Here is a 6,836-nt window from a genome sequence, read left to right on the forward strand (position 1 = left end):
AAAGTAAATATATGAAAAAGTTAAAAGAATTCAACATATATATTATATACACATAAATTATTATTTTTACCTATCTACCCCTTTGAACAAGGTGTCTCCGTCCCAGACCTAAAGTCTTGGCACTAATATTAGTAGTGAGTGATATTAATACTCTTGTTGGATCGTGTCACAAAGTCCCCCATTTTATTGTGCGGACTTACACACAAGAAGTGAAGTCAAAAATCCCAAGTAATTCAAAAATCTGGATTAGGAGACAAGAATGTTGTGAAGATGAAGCAATAATACTTTAAAAACTTCAAGTTTAACCTCTGATACAATGAATCCTCCTACTAGATATCCAAATTTGTCAAGTTGCTAATAATGACAAAACACAAACAGCTGCGACAAAATCTGTTCAGAGCACAAAATCAGATAAAATACTACTGTGTTTTTAGAGTTTGTGCTTAACAACTGGTTTCAGATCTTTACAGAACCTTTTTAGTTAGACGTTAGGAACCCTACCAACTTTACACAATGCAGCTTCCAAGAACTAAACCCCCCGACCACCTCCCACTTCCCGCGGTCAGGAACAAAAGAAGCTCCATTCTATAGTTTCACCTAAGGTGGAGACGGATTCAAAATTTACCGCAGTAAAATTAAAATTGATATTTATTGTGAATATAAGTCTATACCATCATCCTAATTTGACTAATAATAACGTATAGGATATAACTCTTTACAGCAACTCTGATATTAATCTGAAATATAGAGTAAAAATCTATTAATATACTTCCTTCGTCCCTAACAGTATTCGCGATTTAAGAGTCAAACAAATTATTTTTTATCATAATTTTTCATATGCCTTAAATATTTTGAGTTATTAATTATTGTGACTTCTAGTATTTTTTACGCAATTAGTTTTTAAATATATAAATTTTACTTTGAAAACCTAAAAGATTCTTTATTCAAATGTACGATCAAAATTAAAAAGTTTGAATATCGAAAAGCGAAAAGTACAACATAAACTAGACAGGGAAGTACCTGTTTAATTGAACTGGTGTTATAAATTTTCTTACATCATCGGTGTATATAATTTAAATGTTAGCTAAAAGCTGAAAAGCCATTATAGCTAAAAGGTCATGCACCTTAATTATATGTATCTTTAGTGAACACATAAACCTCTCTATATACACTCCTTTACATCATATATTCAGCAAAAAAAACTAACCGTCAGCCAACGCTCCAATTTAAACTTTCAAACTCTGAGGTTTACTTTCCAAATATGGAAACTTTTAACAGGAGTTCAACCTCTACTTCTTCATCATCTGAAGGATATTCTTCATCTGAATCTTCACAGCTTTCTGGTACTAAAAATAAAGGAGAGAGAATAAAAGGGCCATGGAGTGCTGAAGAAGACAAGATATTAACAAAGCTTATTGAGCGTTACGGTGCTAAAAACTGGTCCTTAATAAGCAAATACATAAAGGGTCGTTCAGGCAAATCATGTAGGCTCCGATGGTGTAATCAGTTAAGTCCTAACGTCGAACACTGACCATTTTCTCAAGCTGAAGATGACACCATTTTAGCTGCTCATGCTAAATATGGGAACAGATGGGCTACTATTGCAAGATTACTTCATGCTCGTACTGATAATGCTGTTAAGAATCACTGGAATTCCAGTTAAAAAGACGTCAACAAAATCACAGTCCAATTGATGTGGAACATGTTGACAGTCCAATTACAAGGAGTAATAATAATAATTGGGATGAATATGACCCAATGACAACTCTGTCATTAGCTCCACCGGGAATGGGTGGTGATCGGTCGCCGGAGGGGAAGAAGGAGAGTATGCCGGCGGAGTTTTGGGATGTGATGAAAGATGTGATTGCTAAGGAAGTGAGAGAATATGTTGTTGCTTCATCATTTTGTGGGACTTCTAGTTCTGGGTTTCGTTAATTAGCACAACTACATATGATGTTTCTTAATATTAGATCTCTGTTAAAATGCGAATTAAGTACTTGTTTGTTTATAAAATTGATAATAATTTGTTAATCGCCTACCACTTTTGCCATGTCTACTTCACATGAGAATGTCATAATTCGAACTTCAGTGTTATAGCGTCTTGCTGTTTGGTGTTGAATTTTTTTTTAACTCTGCTAAGTGGTAGGAAAAAGATGAAAAATGAAATGATTTTATGAATAGCTAAGCCTCAGCGTCATATGATTAATAACGTTCACGCTCAGGCTCTTGTTAATTATAAGTATTAATGAGTGCTAATTTTATTCAATCGAATTGTCTCTAAATTTCACCTGTCATGTTACGCTATAATTGGGAGGCTTAGATCCAATGTCGTTGTATTTGGCTTTGGTGAGGTGTTACACAGAAGAAGAAAAAAAAAAAGGGATGTCGGTAATAATTTTGAGCCCACAATAATTTGTGGGCATCTTCTCATTTTGAACATAAAAGATGTTGTCCCAAAAAGATTGACACTTTTCGCTTTTCAAGAGTTAAATTTTTTAACCGTGTATTTGAATGTAAAATTTTTAATTTTTTCAAAATAAAATTTACATATTTGAAAACTAAGTAAAAAGTACTATAAGTCACAAAATATTTAAAAGACATGAAAAAATTACGATCAAAGAACAACTCATTTGACTTTTAAAAAATGAAAAGTTTCAATCTTTTTGGGATGGAGGGAGTATTTATTATAAAATATTTTTCAGAGGCTTGAAATTCTAGTGCAACAAGTTGATGAGATCATCCTATATGATGTCAAATGACTTGCTCATTCTATCATCTTGATTAGTGGACTTCAATTGGTTATGGAAGGATAAAAGGTCTTAAGGAAGAAAGTTTTTTAGTACAGTATTAATTTTACTTCCTTAATTAGTAATGCATTACTTCCAGAACAATCGATTAAAATCATTTACTTTGGTGCAGCCCAAATAAAAACTCAATACACCAAATTATGCCAGTTGATGATACAGTTATATATCCGAGCACACTTGGAAACAACATATAAACAGAGAACATTTTAATCATGTGATTCTTCGACAAGCAAAAAAGTTTGAATTCTTGGAAGATGCCAATTAGGGTGGCTGGGTGGGGGAGGGGGTTGATGGACAGCAAGGAGATGTTTACCTCGAATTTAGGTAACAATTGAATTTATAAGTGAGGTATAGGATATGTGGGTAAACTTTAATCTATTTTGGGTTGATATGGAATATGCGTGATTCGTATGCTATAGTGTGTATATGTGTTAATGCCTTGAATAAATATGTTGATATTGATGATTAAGCTAATTGTACTGAATGAATAAGCAAAGCCAAAAACACCACTGATTGGGACTAAAAGAGAGAGAGAGAGAGTTTCAATATATATTTTTTATTATAATATTCTAGATCTCAAAAAGTCAACTCCTAAAAGTAGAGAAATGTTCCCTATTTATTGTTTTGCCTCATGGGTCTTACATACAATACAAAGCCTTTTTAGAATAAAGAAACCCTAAAAGGATAAGATAGGGACGTACGGTCTGACACCCGTACGATTGTCAGTACAAAATGATAGAACGGTCTTGGCGCGAGGCAGTTCTGCAACTGGTTAACCGGACCAACGGCCACATTCAGCTCGGACATGAAGAAACCGGACTAACGGCCATGAGAACTTGACTTGGAGAAATCGGACTAACGGCAACGCTGTGTTTGGTCCGGAGACACCGGATCAACAGATTTGCTTCTCTTTTCTCGGATCAGCCACATCCGGTGCAATCCTCCCTGTCTGAAGAAAAGTCCGATCATACGCATGCTCATTTGGTCATACCCTCGGCCCCCGGTCTCACCGGTCTTGCATATATCCGGTTTTTACCGTATACAGATAGTCCCCACACTTTCCGGACTGTAGTTTTACCGGAGTCACGGGAAGTGGATAAGTCACAAAACCGGTGGTTTCATAAGCTCGTTCTTATCTTTTAATTTTGGCAGGAACAGTTATGTCACGTCCCTCTGACATCGGCCACGTGTCTCGTCCGGAATGGCCGACCTCGGGAACCGCCGTAACGCACGTCGCCTCATATCACGTCTCATTAATTGTGGGACACGTGGCACCACCTGATTGGCCGCCTTCTGTAACCGCTACAGTTCTCATGCCTATATAAGGCCCTTAACCCCTTCACTTTACCATTTTCATTCCTTCAACATTCTCACTTCTTCATTTCATTTTTCTGCTCGTCTGGTTGTTTCTCTACTTCTTTTCTTGATCATTTGATCATTCAAAAATCAACTTGTCAACTTCATCTGCTATTTTGATCGACAGTGCACCTTTGCAACCTTTTTTCATTCGTCACTTTGCATCCAACTGCCTCTTCCATCCTTGTTACATTCCCTCCATGACTCCCATCTTGTTCAAATCTTCTCTTTCACGTTCTCCAAATGTCTGCCAACACCGAAACTACTTCCTAGGATGTTCCCTCGGTTTCTTCTCAGGGAGCCGAGCCAACCTCACAACCCAAGGGAAAAACCTTCGTTGAACCTACCGCTATGGACATAGTGCCGTCCAAACCCAACTACAACAAAGAATTTAAAGTCGAGAAGCCCTCTCCGATCGCAAATAGAGGTTTCGATGTAAGGCGATACCCTTCGTCTATTACCGAGGATAAACTTGACCAGGTCCGAGCCGACTGCGGATGGGATAACTGTCCGGTGCAAGTGTTCGCCCCCAGGCCCGATGAATCTATCACCGATCATAGAGAAGTCTTCTTGTATGTTTACACCTATCCATTTTCGCTCAAGCTGGACCCTGCAATTGACCCGGTTATTTTGGAGATGTGCCGGACGTACAATGTGAACCTGGCCCAAATTGGTCCGATTATCTGGAGGACCGTGGCCTGCCTCCGGTTATTGGCCAACAACGTCAACAGGGAATTCACGACGGCGCATTTCATCCGGTTATATTCCCCAAGGCTATTTCGAGGGGGCGTGATAAAGCTCGCCAAGCGAGGTCGGAACTCGATTTTTTCCAAAATGGACGAAGACAGAGATCGAGGGTGGTTAGAACGCTATGTCCGGGTAAGGACCGCAGACGTTATTCCGATTGAGTACATGCCTTTTCCAGAGAGGTGGAACGATAGATGTAAGTTTCTCAGTTCTCCCTTCAATAATCATTCTTCCTCCATGTTTTGTCAACACTTACTCCCTTGTATTCACGTGATTTCTCCCTTTTTTTCTTTTGTATCAGCTGTGGCATGGATACCTCCGGCCATCCGGAACATGACCGAATGGGTTAGAGCAATTATCGGTCAACACACTCACGAACGACGAATATGGGGGGACCTGTCGCGTGGCCGATAGGTTGCCCAAAATCACGGTAACTCTCTCCTTGATTTGGTATATATTGTATCTTCTCCTTTTTCCTTTTCTTTTTATAACCCCATCGGTGTTCAGGTTTACCCAGGGGCTCGGTGGAGCCGAGACCGGAACCAACAGCTAAGCCTGGTGCACCGGTTCCTAAATTTGACTCAGCAGGGGCATCTCGGCTCATTGCTGCTGCCGGTAAAAGGTGGAGAAAGCTCTCGGACAATGGGTAGAAACCAAAGAAAAGGGCAAGGAGCGTTGTTCGGACTCTGAGGGATGAATCAGAGCCCGATTTTCTTATTCGAAGGGTCGGTGTAGGTCCCTTCGTCCCCTCTATTCCGGAGGAGGAAGCCAACATTTTGCCCTTCCCTACAGCTGAGGAAGGACCTTCTGCTCCAGCTTTGCACACAGGTGGGGAAGAAGTTCTTTATCCAAATCCTCTTAGGTCAATTGAATTCTTTGGCATTTCAGGTGGCGCTTTATCTGAAGAGACTCCCCTGCAAAGGCCTAAACGATCTAGGCTAGTTCAACTGCTGAAGCCGAACAAAGAGCAGAGTCGGCCCCTGATACCGAGGCTCCAATGGATACCAGCCCATTGCCCGGTGGTGACCCAGCTGCAATATCTGAGGCACCTGCTTCTACAGAGATCGCTGGGGCTGCTCTAACTTCTCCTACTGCACCGAGGTCTGACAACCTCGATGACATGTTCTCGGATACCCCTCCAGCAACCGGGGAAGCTGCTGGTTTCGGACATCTCCCTATCCCTCGAGCCACGAGGGCGACTAGCTGGGCCACCGAAACTGGCACAAGGGACAGTCTAGTAAGTGTCTTTCCGGCCCCTAGCGTGGAACCGAGAAGGACAAGGTCGGCCATGGTCACCGTCCCTGAGAATTGCAGCATTTTGTCCCGTCCGGTGGGAGTAGCAAGCTATCTGCGGCCTCTCGTTTCAGACTCGAATAAGAGAAAAATGGTCGGAGTCCCCTGGCAGTGCCTTATTAACGAGGACATGCACGCGGGTAACCGGGTAAGCTTATCATCCAATCTTTCCATAGTTCAATGTGAACCTTAGATCTAGCTTTAACTTATTCATTTCTTCTGCAGAGTGTTGTGCTCGTCAATGAGGCCTTTATCCGAGCTCAGCAAGAGGTCAACGACTTAAAGGGCCAGCTGGATGCCCAGGGTCGTGAAATGGAGAAGTTCCAGCACCTTATGCGAGAAAAAGAAGATCAGTTGAACCGGGTCGCTGCCCTATCCAACCTTCAACCCGAGCTCAAAGCGGCGAAGGCCGAAAACTTTCCTTTGAAGGCCGAGTTGGCCAGAATAGTTGAAAAGAACCGGCTCCTGGAAGCGGATAAGGTCGGCCTTAGCCGAGACAATACCCATTTTTCTTCGAGGCTCGGGGAACTCGAGGCCACTATCTCTCAACTTCGAAGTGAGCTTGATTTGGTCAAGGCCGATGTTGTGAAGATGGCAGAGAGGCATCGGCTGCTTGAATCTGAGAACGCTAAG

At 41.2% G+C, this 6,836-nt stretch overlaps 1 pseudogene; it reads left to right on the forward strand.

Annotated features, from left to right (window-relative positions):
* Window positions 1–1,119: 1,119 nt before the first annotated feature.
* On the forward strand, window positions 1,120–2,031 carry LOC132618412 (transcription factor MYB44-like; annotated as a pseudogene).
* Window positions 2,032–6,836: the final 4,805 nt, after the last annotated feature.

Source organism: Lycium barbarum, chromosome 11 (genome assembly GCF_019175385.1).
Source record: "Lycium barbarum isolate Lr01 chromosome 11, ASM1917538v2, whole genome shotgun sequence".
Taxonomy (NCBI): domain Eukaryota; kingdom Viridiplantae; phylum Streptophyta; class Magnoliopsida; order Solanales; family Solanaceae; genus Lycium; species Lycium barbarum.